General features: G+C 42.7%; 1 protein-coding gene across 4 annotated transcripts in view; it reads left to right on the forward strand.

Annotated features, from left to right (window-relative positions):
* The window catches only part of tmem106a (transmembrane protein 106A), a 39,347-nt gene that overhangs the window by 849 nt on the left and 21,704 nt on the right, over positions 1 to 16,794 (forward strand). The window contains exon 1 of one of the 4 annotated variants that reach the window (XM_069907355.1): positions 6,035 to 6,138. The exons of 1 other annotated variant lie outside the window; for it this stretch is intronic. The gene's annotated coding sequence lies outside the window, so the exon portion shown is untranslated. Of the gene's footprint in view, positions 1 to 6,034; positions 6,139 to 16,794 lie in introns of those variants that run through there. 2 more of the 4 variants (XM_069907356.1, XM_069907357.1) reach the window with 2 other exon arrangements.

Below are 16,794 nucleotides of genomic sequence, written 5' to 3' on the forward strand. Positions count from 1 at the left end.
ACCAGTTTTCATGTGTTGCTTGCATTACCCATAATTCTCTAATAGTGTAATTTTCTGTTCTTTTAAACTGATGAAAATGAATTTTGATTCATTTAGATGAATAAAAATATTATTTAAATAACGATCATCAATATCCTTTTGTGATGTATACTGGCCTTAACTCAAACTGGTATAGTGAAAATTGTATTCTGTATCTTATTTGTAGGTCAGGATTAATATGATGCTGGTTCTTGGCTTCTTGCCAAAATGTCCAGTTGCAGGTCAAGATAATAGATTGGTCTCAATTTTTATTAGAATAAATGTTCATCTTATTTTTCCACATGGAATAGTTATTTAATAACCTTGAATTCTGCAAGGACTCTGCCTTTCTAACTTTAGTATTTTTTCAATTAGAATAATAAAACAGTAAAACAAACCCACCACCTCCCACAACAGATCCCTAAAGGGAAGCATTAAAAATAAAAGCATTCAATAATTTACAATATTACTAAATTCATATTTTTTTATATACGGTGTTCACATCTTAACAAAAAAAAACAATTATTATGTAAATTGTTATTTTCTCCATATAGATACACGACTTCAACTCATTATGCCATTGAATTGCATTTAACTCCACTTCATCTTTCCAGGACAGCAACTGTCAATGTTGGACGGATAAATGCTGTCTGAAACTTATCCAACCCCAAGTCCACTAACGGAGTAAAATAACCTAACAAAATTTTTTGGATCTAAAGGAAATAGAATTTTAAACAAATTTTGATGAAAATTCCTAATTTTAAACCAGAAAGGATGAACTTTTATCACAAAACCAAACAGAATGTATAAATGTTCCAACACATAATCCACACCTAAAACCCAAATCTGAATTACTAAATCCATATTTTTTTAAATTTTTCAGGGGTTAAATATAACTGATGCAAAAAATTATGATTAACCAAACTATATCTTGCATTAATTAATTTAGTCAACCCATCATAACACATTTTCCCAATTCACGTGACTAATCTCACAACTTAAATCACGCTCCCATTTAGTTTTGCAAACGAGACTCTTGCAGTTTGCCATGGTGGAATAACGGAAGAATTCAGCCACTGAAGTTGGAATTCGAGGGCCAAACCCACCGGGACCATTGCCTGAAGAGGGCGCACAAAATCAGTGAACCGGTGCGGACTCGAAAGGCCAACATGGCCTGTTTCCGCTCCGTAAATGGTTATAATCCTAGATGTATCTAAAAAAATTTTAACCATAGTATCTTGTAATAATGTATACATTTCTGATATAAAACCTTTATCTGAAAAATATGAAGCCATAGATTCAAATTTAGTTAAATTTTCATTTCTCTTCCAAAATTATCTTTCACTAATGCCCTAATTTGATAATAAACAAAGATTTCTCTAAAATCCCAAATTTCTCTTTAAGCTGATTAAATGATAAAAATTTACCTATTAACATGCATCTCCGAATTGAAATTTGTTTTAGATGTTTGAAGAATTCTTTTACTTAATATTGTTTGATAATCATGTAGGCTATGCAGTTTGTATTTTTTTAAAGAACTGTGGATTCAGTGGCTTATTAGCAATAAAATGAGCTCAAAGTTTGTAGGCTTTCATTTGTCTACCAGTTGGTCTATTTCTAAAACAAATAGAGGTTTTCCAGTGAATGAAACAGTACAGTACTTGATTTATCTATATTAGAAAAGAAAATCTAGTCAGTAAGTTGAATCTGAGTCCATTTTGAAGTTGGGTACTACACTCCAGTTCCTCATGTCGAACTGGTTCCAAAGGAACTCAAAGTATGGAGCAAGGTCTTGAGCTAAATGTGTAACTGTCGTAATGAGAAAATTCTCCCCTGATCTTTGGAGACCTGGTGGGTATTTAATGAAAAGTCTTAGCTGCTAAAATGTAAGCAAAAGTTTTAAAGTTAAACTTTCTTTCAGATGGGTTATTAGTTTAACAACAATGTTTTTGATATTTCCATAGATTTTTTAAATATCTGAAGGGTTAACTTGGATTTTTTTTAGGTATTTTAATATGATGAAATATTTTTTATTTAGTTTTGAATGTTTTTGTGAATATTTCAAATGTTCCTATTTACAAAAAATATATTTTTTGTACCTCTAATTTGGGGCTGCAACTTGTTTAATTCTTATTTTCATCAAGAAGGGTGTAGTTTTGGCTATCCCTTTTACATTGTCACTCCATTTGCAACATAGAGTGTGGTTTAATAGAATCCTTCCAGCATTTGCAGTTAATTCAAGCAAGGATGATCTTGTTTCTAAAATCTAGGTCAATCCGTCACTGTCACTGTGTGACTCTTCTTGGTTTAAATGTAGTTCAAGGCTCTGCCTACATGGTGACGATACAGGTCATTTATGAAAGAGAATCCATTTGTTTTTGAGGCACTGCAGAACTCCAAATGAGGCTTTATCAATGCCTTTAGAAATTTATAATGCCTCTCACCTTTATATTTGCTTGGTTTAAATGACTAAATGTTCTTAAATTATCCTGTCAGCAGCCATCTTAATGTTACAACACAACCTTTACTATATTGACCTATGTCCTTTCAATCCTGTAGCCTCCCCTCCCCCCCCCCCCCCCCCCCCCCACCCCCTCCACTCAACAAACATTTACTTTTTAAAAAAAGTTATCTGGGTTTGTCCTGGAGCTTCTGGCAATTTCTGACTATTGCCTGGTCTCTAGACTTATCAAGCAATTACTGGAACACAGGAAATAGGATAATTTTTTAAAACCAGATCTCAGCAGGAACCTGCCAGTTGACACTTTACGAAGTGAAATGAAGATAATGAGTTGCAGTTGGAACGAAATGCAGCAATTTTCCTTTCAACTAAATTAAATATTTGTATTGTGTCTGCTCGATGATTGATTGCAGCACTCGACCAGTTGTATTCTTCCATTTTTGTGATTGCTGCATTAGCAGTGGTTCAAATGTACAATGTACACTGAATAAAGCCTATAACAACGAAAATGCCAGTGATTTTTTTCTTTTTGGTGTGGTGGAGTGGAGATTAAGAAACTATTAGGTAGAAAATAATATTAGGTTTACACATGATCTGCTGATGCCATTTGTGCTCATTCAGTTCCATCGAGAATGATCAGAAACAGCATCTTGTGAATTTGACTCCTCCAAAAACCAGTTTTATTGTTGTTGCTTCGACAACCTGTGGGTCTTAGCTGAGCTTAATCCAGATGTTTCCAGGTAAGATGTGGTGCCTTTTACAAAGGAACTTCATCTAGGCTGCAAAACAGACAAAGTTGTAAATCAACAGGGACTATTAAGAGAGAAAACACAATGCTGGAGAAACTCAGCAGGTCAAACATTGAGCTTAATACAGCAAAGATACATAACCAATATTTTGGGGTTGAGTCCTTCAAGGTTTATTAAGATGTCTCCTAAATTACTGGAAAAGTTCATAATTGAATAATGATCAATTCTAGGCATTATTACAGCGGTTAGGTTTTTTGTGGTTTATTCCTGTAAGCTTTTGCATAAAATATAAGATATGAATTATTTAAATCATTCTTTTTCAGGTGCCAAGGAGCACTCAGTGAGGGATTTGTATAGACACCCAAAACATGCAAGTTTCAATGAGATTACCTCTCATTTTTTTTCCCTAAAGACCAGAGATCAGCCTAGTCCACTTGGTCTTGCTTCATTCAGTCAACGAAAATCCAAGCAGTATAGAGAAGAGCAGATGGTGGAATCTTGAGTAAACACAGACAAGCTGGAGAGATGTACCAGGCCCAGCAGTTACCTCCTGTAATTGGGACCATGCTCCTCCCCCTGCCCCACCCCTCCACCATTTTGTTTGGACATTTGCTCAGACCTTGATGAAAGGCTCAAGCCCAAAATGTTGGTTTTGTATCTTTATTTTTTTGCTACGTAAAGTATACTACTTGACTGAGTTTCTCCAGTATTGTTTTTACTTCAACCACAGTGGTCTGCAGACTTTCGTGTTTTACATGGAGAGTTAACATTTCGGGTCAGGACCGTTCATCTTGGCATATTGTCTTTTTCTCTCTGTGAATGATGCCTGACCTGTTGATTCCCTCCAGCTTCTCTTTGTTCACTACATTACACCTTCACACTGACAAGAGAGGCCCAGGCAGTTTTCTTTCGCATAAAAGAAGACATCACCGAGGCTGTAATGTATTCAGTGGATGAATCTGCCCCATTTCAGGTGGAGAGGGATGTGATAGTTTCACTCCCAGCCACCATCCTTAATCAGGCAGGTCAGTCCGTGGCCGCCTTCTCCTGTACCCTTCAAGGGCCCAAAGTCCAACACTCCTCCATCAAAAAGGAGACTCGGCCAATAGTTGAGGCAGTGTGATACTGGAGGCATTTACTTGGCCAGCAAATGTTTTACCCTGCTCATGGAACAGCAGGCTGTAGCATTCATGTTTTACAAAAAACAGCAGGAAAAGATAAAGAAAGATAAAATTTTGAGGTGGAGAATCAAACTCTCCACTTATAACTACAATATTCTGTATTGGCCAGGGAAACTCAATCAGCAAAATGCACAGATAGCCTGCCTCAAAACACTCCACAATGACCTGTGACACCCTGGTGTCACGAGATTTTTCTACTTCAAATCTCTTAATCTGCCTTACTCTATTGTGATGCCATGCACATGACTAGGGTCTGCCGGGTCTCCATGGAGTGCACTTCTACCAACCTGGTAAAAAACCACACCTGCATGTGGACTTCAAGAGCCCCAGTCACCACGGTCGAATTGCCATGCCCCAGCAGATCGGTACAGCTCTGGAGGTCCAGGATGAAACCACACCCCAGCTCTTCGTCAGTCAGAACGGAAGACAAGGCTGCCAGACAAACTTAACCTGTACAACTTTGTGCCCCACATTACCTTGCTGGACAAAATAAAATAAATGGGGTGAATGTGGTGAACTCATTAATCTTGCTCTGCCCTGTCCTGTTACTGTACCTATGGCTCCTCCCTCTTGACCCTGTAAAAGGCTCCAACACCCCAGCCTCTCTTGACCCTCTATAGAGGCTCCAACACCCTAGCCTCTCTTGACCCTGTATAGAGGCTCCAACACCCCAGCCTCTCTTGACCCTGTATAGAGGCTCCAACACCCTAGCCTCTCTTGACCCTGTATAAAGGCTCCAACACCCCAGCCTCTCTTGACCCTGTATAGAGGCTCCAACACCCCAGCCTCTCTTGACCCTGTATAGAGGCTCCAACACCCTAGCCTCTCTTGACCCTGTATAGAGGCTCCAACACCCTAGCCTCTCTTGACCCTGTATAGAGGCTCCAACACCCCAGCCTCTCTTGACCCTGTATAGAGGCTCCAACACCCCAGCCTCTCTTGACCCTGTATAGAGGCTCCAACACCCTAGCCTCTCTTGACCCTGTATAAAGGCTCCAACACCCTTGACCCTGCATAGAAGCTCCAACACCCCAGCCTCTCTTGACCCTGTATAGAGGCTCCAACACCCCAGCCTCTCTTGACCCTGTATAGAGGCTCCAACACCCCCACCCCAGAAAGGATGACCTTTGAGTTTAATTAAAGCCTATTGAGTCTACTGAGTTACTGATAGTGAATCAGCGTTGTAAATAACTGTGTTTTTAAACATTGAAGACTAACATACTATTTGCCTTCCTGATCACGTGCTGCAGGTTTACTGTGAGGAACTAATAGTAGATTATTAATGTCCACATAGCCGCAAAAGAGCGGGATTTCCCAATAGCCGCCCATTTTAATTCACCGTCTCCCTTCCCTTGGCGACATGTTCATTCAAACCCACAGTGCACACTACACCGTTGGAAACCTTTAAATGGCAATGCACAGCGGATGCTTTAACGATTACACGGATGCACCCACCATGATATCAAGGGACCAGGAGCGGCCTGCTAGCGCAGCGCGGATCGAGGGTTTCGACGAGGTCCGCCACGCCCGCTGTCATACCGCCTCCTGGCCAGCGGCGGCGCCACGACTCACCGGGATCGGCCCGAGTGACCGTCACGTCCGCTGTCATTACCTCCTCCTGTCCAGCGGCGGCGCCACGACTCAGCGGGATCGGGCGAGCCGCGGCGGCGGCGCCACTCAGCGGGATCGAGCGAGGAAGGGAGGAGGGTGAGGAGTGGAGCCCGTGGCTGTGAGTGGGGCCGGGGGCCGGGTTCTCCCACCTGCCGAAGTAGTGGGGGGGGGGGGGGGGCGAACGTTCAGCGTGTCACTCGCGGGTGGGGGTCGGGGCCGGGGCGGTGGAGCAAAGCGGTCACCCGCTCCCCCTCTCGCTCACCCTTTCCCCGGGACGGCGGCGGCACCTGGGGGATGTTGGCTGTGGAGGGTTGGTTGGGGGGGTGGGGTGGGGTGGGGTGGGGAGAGGAAATGTTAGCTGTGGAGGGGCCTGAAGGATGCTGACTGGAGTGGGGGGGAGGTGATGCTGACAGGAGTGGGGGGGAGGTGATGCTGACAGGAGTGGGGGGGAGGTGATGCTGACAGGAGTGGGGGCAGGTGATGCTGACTGGAGTGGGGGGGAGAGATGCTGACTGGAGTGGGGGGAAGAGATGCTGACAGGAGTGGGGGGGAGGTGATGCTGACTGGAGTGGGGGCAGGTGATGCTGACTGGAGTGGGGGCAGGTGATGCTGACTGGAGTGGGGGGGCAGGTGATGCTGACTGGAGTGGGGGGGCAAGTGATGCTGACTGGAGTGGGGGGGCAGGTGATGCTGACTGGAGTGGGGGCAGGTGATGCTGACTGGAGTGGGGGCAGGTGATGCTGACTGGAGTGGGGGCAGGTGATGCTGACTGGAGTGGGGGCAGGTGATGCTGACTGGAGTGGGGGGGCAGGTGATGCTGACTGGAGTGGGGGCAGGTGATGCTGACTGGAGTGGGGGTGAGGTGATGCTGACTGGAGTGGGGGGGCAGGTGATGCTGACAGGAGTGGGGGGGGGGAGGTGATGCTGACGAGGGGGGAGGTGATGCTGACTGGAGTGGGGGGGAGGTGATGCTGACAGGAGTGGGGGGGGGGAGGTGATGCTGACGAGGGGGGAGGTGATGCTGACTGGAGTTGGGGGAGAGATGCTGACTGGAGTGGGAGGCAGGTGATGCTGACTGGAGTGGGGGGGCAAGTGATGCTGACTGGAGTGGGGGGCAGGTGATGCTGACTGGAGTGGGGGGGCAAGTGATGCTGACTGGAGTGGGAGGCAGGTGATGCTGACTGGAGTGGGGGGGCAAGTGATGCTGACTGGAGTGGGGGGGCAGGTGATGCTGACTGGAGTGGGGGGGCAGGTGATGCTGACTGGAGTGGGGGGGCAGGTGATGCTGACTGGAGTGGGTGGCCAGGTGATGCTGACTGGAGTGGGGGGGCCAGGTGATGCTGACTGGAGTGGGGGGGAGGTGATGCTGACTGGAGTGGGGGGGCAGGTGATGCTGACTGGAGTGGGGGGGCAGGTGATGCTGACTGGAGTGGGGGGGCAGGTGATGCTGACTGGAGGGGGCAATGATGTTGGCGGTGTCGTGGGGCGGGTATGCTGGCTGTGGGTGTGGGCAGTGGATGCTATCTGGGGGGTGTAAAGCTGGGTGCCTGGGTGTGGGGTGCCAGGGTTGGTGGCTGGGCGGGTGGTCTAGGTGGTGGTGCGTGGCTACAGTTGGGGGGGGGGGGGTGGGTATTGTAACACTTACAACTAACAGTGTTAGTTGGAGAAGGCGCATTCTCCTGATATCAGCAAGTGGTGTTTTTTTATACCTCAGGACACATACTTAGTAAATTATCATACCATTACACTGTCCAATGAATAAGCTGTTGCTACCCTTCACTGTTAGTCTGCTGCTCATCAGCTTGTTAGTGCCAAGCTTATCTTGAGTGTACAAGATCACATCTGCATTCTGTTACTCCTTAGTACTGGGTGACTCCTTCTCCGGTCCCATCTCATGATGTTTTTACCTTACAGTATGCAGGGGATAATGGCTGGGGTCCAAGTTGAGGTTTGGTGGGTGGGGGAGAAAGAAAAGGTAGGGCTACTTATTCCTGCACCAGTTGGCCCCTCCGGAATGTGTGCTGGCGAGGGGGTGGCATGGGGATAAAGGTGTTCGGATGACGGAGACCCTGCTCCCTGAGCTCTGCACTTTTGCTTAATGGTGAATGGGGCAAGTGTTTCTTTTCTGTGAGCTGGGCTCCATAGAGGAAGTTGCCCTGATTAGTATTATTGACACCTTGTTTTGTTTCTTCAGACTTTTAAACAGGACCTGCGATCTTACCTATTCCATTAATAGGTACAAGCTGCATGTAGTTCCTCATTTTACTTTTCATTGATAAGTGTAAGTTGTGTTGTTTGTAGTCTTGTAGTTCACCTTCAAAGCAGTCATATTACATCTCCTCTACAACAACATTGACCATCATTCTTGTAGTCATTACATTTTACTGACAGGTGATGCTGACTGGAGTGGGGGTGGGGGCTTTAACTTTCAGTTAAAGTTGGTTTACACCACACCTGATTCCTTGGCTGTCAAATGTCCCTTTTCGAATCTCTCCTCTGTGTTTCATACTCATTTTCCAAATTTCCAGCCATTTAATGCCTTGTAATGTAATGAAAACTGATAAACTATGATGGTGTTTAAGTTATAATGTAAAGGAAATGTTTTTTCTGCTGGAGAACGGACAATGAGCCACAGTTATTAAATCATGTGAGGAACTTAGAAAATGCTTAGAGGATGGAACTTCCTGAGATGTCCAGCATAGATGTATTAAAAGGTTTCTGTTCTGTAAAAGGGATCGATGCAATTTTAAATAAAGAATGGTTGGTGGAGCCTTGAACTAACATAGACTTTGGTTTTCTAAATCAAACCTGCAGTTTGTTGAATGTCTGTATTTGTCTCAGCAGTTTAAATGGTGCTCATACTATTGGAATAATCCTCACAGGATCACCCAACTGCAAATACATGTTCAATAAATATTTGTTGAACGCATTAAAGAATAGTAATTGAAAATCTGTTTAGCTAGAGAGAACTCTTTGGAGACTGGGGTGAAGAGTTAAAGCAAAAGAAGTAAAGCAAGTGGATCTTGGGAGAGAGTTGTGAGGGATCAAGTCAATTTGCTTAAGTGGGGAAATGGTAGTTGCATTTAGAGGATCAAAGAATCGGTACAAGAAGATGGAGGTTTTTTAAAAAAATCTGTGGTTGAAGGAAGTGAACATTCCTGTTAAGAATGAATAAAGGAATTTTGAAATTGATTCATCAATTTATGCCAGACTGCAAAAAAAGGTACAAGTAATGACAGAGTGGGCTTTAAGGAGATTAAGAACAGAAACCATTACAATGAGAAGTTGTAGTGGAGTGGATGTGAGCAAAGGAGCATTTGGAAAGACACATCTTGAGATAATGAAAATGTGATAAGTAAACCTTAGAAGCAGACCCACTGGAAATCTTTCTGTTTGCACTGTTAATTGAAAGAAGATAAATATACAAAGGTTTGGGCTTTGACAGATCAGTAAAGCAACTGAACCTTAAGTTTTATTTTGAAAGTAAAACGTTGCATTCTTTTGCATAATTTCATTTTCCTCCCTGCCATGAAAACGACTAACTGCATCAATGAATGTGGCCTTGCTTTGAACATTTCAATGTGCCAACCTAACAAAAGAAAGCCAAACCCTCCCTACCTCATAGCATTCTATTTTTATTTCATCCATGTGGTTGTCTAAGAGTCTTTTAAATATCCCTATTGTTCCAGCCTCCACCTCCGTCACCTCTGGCAATGCATTCCAGGCATCCACAACTCCATATTTTGGAGAAAAAAAAACTTGCCTGATGTCTCCCCTAAACTCTCCTCTCTTCATTTTGTACAGATGTCCTCTTGTGTTTGGTACTCCTGTTGAGGGGGGAAATGGTGCTGGCTGTCTTCCTTGTCTATGCCTCTCATAATCTTGTAGACCTCTATTAAGTCACCTGTTGTGCTGTCTGATATGGGACAGTGTTACAGATCATGGAACCCCCAGCTGTAATCCCCAGTCTGTGTTAATCTCATCTGCAGTCTTAGCTTGTTTAAATTATAAAAGGAAAAGTTAGGTGCTGCTCTCTTGCATTAGTTTGGAAGGGGCTCCTACGCAAAGTTTTGAGATCAAGATAAAATTCAAATTATTCATCATATTATGTTTAGCATAGCATCAATTGCAGCCCTTAAATTAACTCAGAATTGTCCTATTTGGTCTAATAGAATCTCTTGAATATTATATTATTATATTGAGGTTCACTACCTCTTTCTATATTTCTTCTCTTTCTTTGGCTTGGCTTCGCGGACGAAGATTTATGGAGGGGGTAAAAAGTCCACGTCAGCTGCAGGCTCGTTTGTGGCTGACAAGTCCGATGCTGGACAGGCAGACACGGTTGCAGCGGTTGCAGGGGAAAATTGGTTGGTTGGGGTTGGGTGTTGGATTTTTCCTCCTTTGCCTTTTGTCAGTGAGGTGGGCTCTGCGGTCTTCTTCAAAGGAGGTTGCTGCCCGCCAAACTGTGAGGCGCCAAGATGCACGGTTTGAGGCGTTATCAGCCCACTGGCGGTGGTCAATGTGGCAGGCACCAAGAGATTTCTTTAGGCAGTCCTTGTACCTTTTCTTTGGTGCACCTCTGTCACGGTGGTCAGTGGAGAGCTCGCCATATAACACGATCTTGGGAAAGCGATGGTCCTCCATTCTGGAGACGTGACCCATCCAGCGTAGCTGGATCTTCAGCAGCGTGGACTCGATGCTGTCGACCTCTGCCATCTCGAGTACTTCGACGTTAGGGATGAAAGTGTTCCAATGGATGTTGAGGATGGAGCGGAGACAACGTTGGTGGAAGCGTTCTAGGAGCCGTAGGTCCTCTTTCTATATTTAAAGCCACAATAACTACACACACACTTTGATACCATAACAGAAAGGAACAGTGAAACTAGAACAGTCTGGAATATCCCTTTCTTCTGTCAGAAGTGGCACATAACCTTTCACCTTGAAAGAAAATTCTCATCAGCAAAGTTTGTTGCATTTGACTTTCAAGAAGGAAAATAATGGGATAAAGTCAGTGTAGAATCTTGAGTCTTATAGTTATAGTTTCTTATTTTGGGTTTGAAGGAATCAGTAAAAATTGGATGTAGAATTTTAACTCTGTCCAGTATTCTGAATTAAAAAGCTTTAGAGCTTGTAATGGTTGTAGTTTTAAAAGCTGTAATATGACTTTCAGATGAAACGGCAAGAGAAAAGAAAATGGAGTGAGAGAGAGAGAATTACATTTTTAAAAGTTTAGACATACTGCATGGTAACAAGCTGCCCAATTAGTGTACGTTTTGAAGGGTGGGAGGAAACTAGAGTACCTGAAGGAAACCCACGCAGACATGGGAGAATGTAGAAATTCCTTCCAGACATTCTTCTGGATATAAACTGTCATTAGGAGGATTACACACAAAAAAGATGTTTTAAATACGACCTACATGGATAAGAACATAAGAAATAGCAGCAGGAGTAGGCCAACTGGCCTGTTGAGCCTCTTCCCTCCATCTACCTGCCTTTTCCCCATAACCTTCCATTCCCCTACTATGCAAAACATCTAATTGTCAGTAGAGGTAGCCTCTACTGCTTTATTGAGCAGGGAATTCCATAGATTCACCACTCTCTGGGAAAGCAATTCCTCCCCTTCTGTTTTTCTCTAAATCTTGAGGCAATGTGCCCCTGTTTTAGTCCTACCTACCAGTGGAAACAACTTTCCTGCCTCTAGCTTGTCATCCCTTTAATAATTTTATGGATAAGATATTAAGGATATAAAAAGGTTTTCAATGTTTTTTTTGTACATTATGTTATTGTGAATAAAGTTTATTTTTTTGGAAAATAAAGGTTTCCATCAGATCCCCTCTCTTCTAAATTCCAGTGAGTATAGTCTTGGGCTACTGAATCTCTCCTCAGAGGCTCGTCCTATCATCTCTGGAACCGATCTTCAAAGTTTGGTTCCAAAAGATAGAATTTTTTTTTTAAAGTCACTCATTTCGGCTAAAGCTGAGATGCTTCTTTTAGCAGGAGACAACCCATGTTAGCAGTTCATCAACCTGGTAGAAATGATTCCCTTGCTCCTTGTGGGCAGAGCCATAGAAATGCTGGATATGCTCATTAACCCTCTTTCATTGTTGAATTAATCCAAATTAGTTGCTAAGTGTCCTGTTAACTCACTATGTAGCCAGTGAACATCAATCTTGTGGAAAGTGAGACCAACTGTTACCCTCCCCCCGCTACTCTACCCCTGCCCCTTACCTGTATATTTCCCAGCTTCACAGCCCCTTTCACACTTACCAGTGATGCCAGGAATCTCAGTGGCAAGTGTGAAAGCAAAGTCTGCTCAATTACATCATCTCATGCTGAGGATTGCTGGCCTCAACCTCTAGTATAATCCCTGGTGCCTCAGATGTCAGTGTTGAGAGCAGGCAAGTGTGAAAAGGGTAATTGCATTGCAGACACTTCACATTAAAGGTAGAACAGACCAAACCCTTGCAAGTGTGAAAGCATTCAGTGTCCCGGTTAGGAGTGGTCTAGTGTGAAAGACCAAATCCCTGTTCCTATCCCGGGACACCAAACAGCCGATTTACTGGGACGCAAGTATGAAAGGGGCTATTGATTATTCCTTTGATTCCCTAAGGGAACCTACTCTTTCCCAGTCTAACCTCTTGCTCCTGATGTATTTTTCGTTTAAAAGGTCTTGCGATTCTCAGTCTTTAATTTGTTTCCAGCTAATACAAAATAGTCTTGGGTGTACACATGAAGATATTGCACTTTTTTTTCCTCATCAGTACTATAAAAATCTGTTTCTGAAGTGAAAAATGAGGATAACTGAGGAAAAATATATTTGCAAGATGTGTAATTAATTTCTTAAGTGGCGGGGTGGTGAGCATACCCATTAAGAATGAAGAAAATAATTTTGAAATTGTATCAATGTTAATGGATATACCAGACTGCACAAGATGTGCCAGTAATGACTAAGTGGACTAAGTGGACATTAAGAACCAAAACCATTACATGCCAGGTATTGTAGTTGTGGTAGAGTGGATATGAGCAAAGAGTGCTTGGAAAGTCCGGTCTTGAGTAACATATATGATGAGTGTGCCTTAAAAGCAACCCAATGAGAAACCCATCTCAAAATTGGAAGAAGATAAATGCACAGAGATTTGGGCTTTGATCAGCCAGTAAAGCATCGGAACTGCAAGTTTTATTTTGCATTTATTTTCACCTTTTTTTATTTTCCTCACTGCCATGAGATGGACTAACTGCATCAATAAATGTTGTCATTCTGATGAAGTATCTTAGAATATTAACTGCACCAAAAAATACACAGTTTTGGTCTCTTTACCTGGAAACGGTAGCATTGGTGATATCCACAGCTTGTTAACCAGCCTAATTACCGGGATGAGAGGGATGACCTAACGAGCGGGACTACAGTGTTTGGGTCAGTATTCCTAGGAGTTGAGAAGAATGATTGGTGACCCGACTCAAACGCATAACATCCTGAAGGAACTTGCCTAGGAAGATAATGAGATGTTCTCATTAGTGAGGGTCATGAACAAGAGGACGGAGTCACAAAATAAGGGGCTGGTCATTTAAAATTGAGGTGAGTAGAAATTTCTTTGCTTGGTGGTAGTGAATTCACTGCCATCGAAGGTGGTATATTTGAGGTGGAATTTTTTTTATATTGAAAGGTTAAAAAATTGAAAATCATAGAGAACTGGTGCAGAAGAGGAGTGGAGGACAACTTGGATTTGATGATATTGAATGGTGGGGCAGGGCAGGTTTGAGGCCCTATTCCTGCATCCTTGTACAACAAAAGTTATGGCGAAGTCCGTTGGATTGAAATTGAAATTTACCTAAGCCTATGAATATTGGGCGTATTTAAGAAGGAAAAGTGCAAGATGAGAACAAGAAGGAAATGGTTGAGAAAGAATTACTGGAAATGATAGGGTGAATAGTAAAGCTGCAAATTTAGGAAAGTTGCCACTTCTCTACTTCCTCAGGAGTTTGCGGAGGAGCTGGTGGAGTTGTTCAAGTGAACCGGTCCGACATGGCCTGTTTCCGTGCTGTAAACGGTTATATGGTTCTATTATACGTGCAGGTACTTCTCTGGCCAGACCATACCACACCCACTTTAATATCAAGCACACTGTTGTTTGAGAAGCAGGTGACACTGGTATTATAATCATTCTCTCCTTGGTGAATGGATATTTCAAAATGTAAAGATATGATTTTTCCATTTTTCAATTTTTTTGGATTATTCAAAATAATTCCCTTTTTTCTGTGGTTGAAGTCATGAATTAGGGAATAATTTGCATGATTAATTAACAAGAAAGCCAAGTCATTTTGGGGTAGTTTGAACATCGCCAACAGAGAATTCAGCCCATTAATCACAAGGCAGAAATGACACCAGAATCAGAATTGATTGTCGTGAACAAGTCATGAAATTCCATGTTCTGCAGCAGTATCGTAGTGAAAACATTCATATTATAACCATCTTACAACATCACTTTAAATAAAAATAGAGGAGCACGAAAAATAAAGCAGTGTCTAGGGTTCATTGATTATTCAGGAATCTAATGGCAGCAGGGAAGAAGCTGTCCTTGTGAGTGCTCATTTTTAGGCTCCTGTACCGTTTTCCCTATGGTAGCAGAGTGAAGAGGGCATGGCCAGGGTGGTGGGGGTCTTTGAGGATAGAGGCTGCTTTTTTAAGATGCTGCCTCAGGTAGATGTCCTCGATGGAGTGAAGTCTGGTGCCTATGATGTCGCAGGCCAGGTTGACAACCCTCTGGAGTTTTTTCTTGTCCTGAGAGTTGACACCAGCCAGAATGGTCTCCACAGTACACCTGTAGAAGCTTTCAAGAGTTTTCAGTGACATACTGAATCTCCTCAGACTCCTCACAAAGTATCGCCACTGGCTAGCTTTCTTTGTGATTGTATCAACATGGAGGCTCCAGGACAGATCCTTGGAGATGTTGGCACCCAGGAATTTGAAGTTCTTGACCCTCTCCACTACTAAGACCTCAATGAGGACTGGGTTGTATTCCCCTGACTTCCTTTTGAAGTCCACAATCATCTCCTTGGTTTTGCTAACATTGAGCGCAAAGTTGCTTTTGTTACACCATTCAACGAGGTGATCCATCTCCCTCCTGTTTGCTTCCTTATTGGCATTTGTGATTCTGCCAACAACTGTGGTGTCATTGTGGATTTCGGTTCGTTCGGTGGACCTCATGAAATGACGATAGCCAAACTTTCATTCCATTCAGGCTATTTTATTCTGCAGAATTGTGAGCTCTCTGCACAAGGCCTCACAAAGATGTTTTCTCTATAAAGGCTAGTAGAGAGTGACCTTGTGTTTAACAGCTTGCCTTTGTTCAGTTTACACATGGGTTGGGTTACATTTGGTCCAATCAAAAGTTTACACTATTCATTCTTAACCAAGGCAATTGCTTTTTACATATACATTAGGTCACTACATAAGATTGACAGCCTCTTATCAGACTTGCTCGTTGATTGGTTCAGAGTAAATTCCTATAATTAGTTATTGTGCTAATTGGTCCCTTTGAATTGCCTTGCCGGTCTTACTAGAATGCTGCACAATCTGGCTGCTCCCACTGGCTTTTAATCCCTTCCTTCCTCGTCATCGGCAAGCGTATATAGCATTGGATTTGTGCCTGGCCACAGTCATGGGTGTATAATGAGTAGAGCAGTGGGCTAAACATGCATCCTTGGGGTTGCGCCTGTGTTGATGATCACTGAGGAGGAGATGTTGTTTCTAATTCATACTGACTGTGTGGTCTTCTGATGAAGAAGTCAATGAGAGGGATACAGAGGCCTAGAGTTTGTAGCTTTTTGACCAGTATTGAGAGAATAATGGTATTGAAGGCGGAGCTGTAGTCGATGAAGAGCAGCCATATGTAAGAATTGCTATTTTCGAGGCAATCTAGAACTGAGTGGAGAGCCAATCTGCTGGGGAGCAATTGTGATAGATGAATTGCAGTGAATCCATATCTCTGCTTAGGTGCGTGTTAATTCTGGCCATGACCAACCTCTGAAAGGATTCAGCAGTAAAATTTGATAAGTCCTTTCTTTTATTTTTAATTTCTTCCTAAAATATTATGAATATATATTTGAAATGCATGATAAATCAGGTTTTTTGGGTGTTATTAAGAAGCAAAATTTTGAAGATGAGGTGGTGTAGGTGAAATAATAGAAGACCTTGAACATGGGAAATATTAGAAAAAATAATTTTATCAGATGATATGTTGGCTCTAACAGAGCTAACTTTCCTTTTGACAAAGTTAACGATGTAACAAATTATAGTAAGTTTTCTGCATCAAAAGATTTAACAATGTTCTATAGTTAACCCCAATCCCATACCTTAAAGTACTCAATGTGCTGAATTTCTCCAGCATTGTGTTTTTTTCCTTCAACCACGATGTCTGCAAACTTTCATTTTTTACCCCCAAATTATAGGGGATGTGCAAAGGATATAACTGGGAGATTTGGAAGGGCATCAGATTTTTTATGATCCTTTTCTCTGTCGGATTCTGAGTTATTTCTGCTGCTGTAGAAAGTAATTCAGACACTGGAAATCTAGTGTCACAATAGACATAAGGGTATTGCAGATGCCCAACCGAATTTTGCATTTGTGTTTGTCAGCGAACAGGAAACTGAGGCATCACTCACAATGCAAGTTGTAAAATATATTGTCCAGCAATTTTCTTCAGAAGTGTAGACAAGGGCCTTCTCATTTTGGTGCAAAACTTTACGTTTTATTCCTTGAAGTGTATCAATATTT

Source organism: Narcine bancroftii, chromosome 12 (genome assembly GCF_036971445.1).
Source record: "Narcine bancroftii isolate sNarBan1 chromosome 12, sNarBan1.hap1, whole genome shotgun sequence".
NCBI lineage: Eukaryota > Metazoa > Chordata > Chondrichthyes > Torpediniformes > Narcinidae > Narcine > Narcine bancroftii.